Below are 3,233 nucleotides of genomic sequence, written 5' to 3' on the forward strand. Positions count from 1 at the left end.
CTAAAGCTGCGTACTATTCGAGGATTTGTTTTCTTTATATCTTTCACTATGACAGGACGTGACGGTTTTTTTTTGTAAATGAAGAGTATGGTGAGAATGAATATATGTAGGATACAAGCTTCTTTGTTAAGTAATAGAAAGCTGGTGTTTGTCAAGGTGTGGTGTATTTGAGAATTAATAACGTGCGAACTAGGCATATCAGCTGGACACAAGGCACCAGGCACTAGCCCCATTCGTTTTCACCTCAAGAAGAGAAAATCATGTTCTGCGCATTGCTCATAGGCCGGACGAAGTTGTTCTTACAAGATTTGGTTATCAGAGGAAGCGATGCTTTTGGTCCTTCGAAAGGTGTGCGTCTTGAAAAGACTTCGCCTATCACAAGTAGGGCTTGGCAATTGATTGATTAACGCACCAATTAATCAAGTTATGCTTTAATCGCAATTAGTTTTTAAACGGATATTGGCAACATTTTGAAGAACCCCAAAAAAAAAGTTCAACGCTTTGGCCGCGGACATGTGGACAAGTACACCTGTGCAAAGGGCACACTTTAGGTGACATTTTATCCAAAAGTAAGAACAACAACAATAATAATACCCTTCATTTAAAGTGCCCCAGAACAACCACAATGACCTATACATTGGTCCACTACCACAAAACACCATAAGAAACAAATATGTACATTATCACACTGAAGATTGGTGGCATGGCGTTGGCAGGCACATCCAGTGCCTTTAGCCATGTCCCCTGAGGAACTGGTTTGAGTTGAGCTTGTTGGGACATGTCTATGAACACTAAACAAAATGTTTAGCGTTCAAGCTGTTTCTTATAGACATATCCCCTGAGACTTTCTGTAAGGCTTCCTCAAATAAACTCACACAAACGAACAAACACAAATGTCGTACAAAACACAAAACTATACATTAGTATGGATCGAATTTGTGAACAGGCGGCGGACATAGAGACTGATGCTCTGAAGTGCATCCGCCTCTTAGTTGAAATCTCACCTTACAGAAGTAAACTGTAGAGATGAAATTCGTAACTCCAGACAAGTGCAGAATGTTACACGTGCTCAAACTTGTGCTTAACGAGTTACAAGTAACTGATTGCTTGCAATAAATTACATTTTATGCAAACATTTTAACACTTTAATAACTTTCTTCCCGCGGTAACGTTTGCTTTAAATTAATGACTATTTTTTAGCACTGAATTGCGAGTCATCAATCGTAAGGTTCCGAAAGTGCTAACATTATTGAGTTGAGTGTTTTTACGAAAACAATCGCTCTGTCTGCCCCTGAGTCACTCGTCTATGTTGCAGCGATGTCGGACACTTTTTTTACCCCTAAATGACTAAAAAAAAGAGACCAGATACCAGAAGAATTATAAATGTCAACGCGCTCGGCAACGTTTTGACTGTCGAGCTCTTCGAGAGTGCCTCGTTTCCTGCGTACGAGTTGTTACTAGCCGGGTTCACCGCAGCATAGACGACTGTGTTCTGCACTAACTTTAGTAACGTAGAAAGGAACGTGAAAGGTAATCAAGTACTTTCTGGTGATTTTTTAAGTACTATTGTTATGCAGTAATTGATTACTGTAATCGGTTACATTTTTCAATAAAGTAATCGTATTTGAAGCAGGTTACTTTATTTCAGTGACGCGTTGAAGACTTTACGTGCCCAGGCCTCTTCGGCGCAGTGCGGGTGTCCGTTTAGCGCAGCAGACCATTGGGAACAATCAAAGGAGGTGTAGCGTGCATTTTATGATTCACATGCCAGGACAACCATTCCGGCGCAAGAGTTCGGGTTCGCAGCGCTCAAACTACGAGGACCGTCCGCGAGACCACGGGCGATTCTATAAATGCTTTTGTTATCGTAACAGTCGGATGGCCAATTCTTGTGTCTCCACAATTGGTGACCCGGACGTGATACGTCGCTATGGCTCTCGAGAACACCGCTACCACAAATGTCGCCGCCGTCACGTTTCGACTTCCGAAATTTTGGCCAGCGGATCCTCTGGTATGGTTCGCGCAAGTGGAATCACAGTTAGTCACCGCTCGGATCACCAGCCAAGCTACGAAATTCCATCACGTCGTAGCGTCTCTTCCTCCCGAGGTGGCCATGCAAATTCGAGATTTAATCCTCTCGCCTCCAGACGATCAGCCTTTTGACAAGCTTCGCTCGGAAGTGATCAAACGAACATCCGCACCGGAGCAAAGACGCCTCCAGCAACTAATAACTTCCCAAGAGCTCGGGGACCGAACGCCCTCCCAGCTTCTTCGACGACTGCAGCAGTTGGTAGGTGATAGATTGCCAACGTTTGATACCTACCTGCTGCGAGAGCTTTTTCTTCAACGGCTACCATGAAACGTACGCATGGTATTCGTTCCTACCCCAACCATGAGCCTTGACGATCTAGCTCAGCTGGCCGACAGAATCATGGAAGTCGCACTTCCCATCGTATCTTCGATCGACAGGATGCCTGGGGAAACGACTGCGACGACGAGACCACAACACGCAGGCAGCGACTACCCGGCATCTCCTGTGGTTACGGAACTTCGCCAGCAGATATCGGAGCTTACAGCGCAAGTAGCAGCTCTCGTCTACCGACCTCCTGCCCTCCACCAGAGCCGCTCAACCTCCCGGCCAAGATACTCTTCCTCTCCTAGGCGTCAACGCCAGAACAACGAAGGTTTGTGCTGGTATCACAGGACTTTCGGTGACGACGCTCGGCGATGTCGCCAACCTTGCTCGGCGTCGGGAAACGAACTTGTCCACCACTAGAGGCATCTAGTGGTAACAACCTACAACCCAGTCGCCTGTTTTTCATCGTCGATCGTAATACAGGATTACGTTTCCTTATCGACACAGGGGCTGAGGTGAGTATTCTACCAGTGTCATTTGAGCCCTCAAAACGTAGGAAGAAGACTCCTTACATTTTACAAGCTGCTAATAAATCATCGATTGCGACTTACGGAGAACAATCCCTGGCGCTGAACATCGGCCTTCGAAGAACATTCCGTTGGATATTCCTAGTTGCAGACGTTTCGTACCCCATATTACGTGCAGATTTCCTTCGGCGTTTCGATCTGCTCGTGGATATGCACAACAAACGTCTCCTGGATAATACCACCAATCTAGCCGTTAATGCAATCATATGTCAAAAACCGGATATCGAAGCCGCTATTCATTTTCTTCCACCCTCAAGGTATGAAACGCTTCTAAAAGACTACACACAACT

At 45.5% G+C, this 3,233-nt stretch overlaps 1 pseudogene; it reads left to right on the forward strand.

Moving 5' to 3' along the window:
- Positions 1-2,122: 2,122 nt before the first annotated feature.
- LOC120837501 lies at positions 2,123-2,776 on the forward strand (annotated as a pseudogene).
- Positions 2,777-3,233: the final 457 nt, after the last annotated feature.

This window comes from Ixodes scapularis, unplaced genomic scaffold, assembly GCF_016920785.2.
Source record: "Ixodes scapularis isolate PalLabHiFi unplaced genomic scaffold, ASM1692078v2 PGA_scaffold6__148_contigs__length_123643588, whole genome shotgun sequence".
Lineage (NCBI taxonomy): Eukaryota > Metazoa > Arthropoda > Arachnida > Ixodida > Ixodidae > Ixodes > Ixodes scapularis.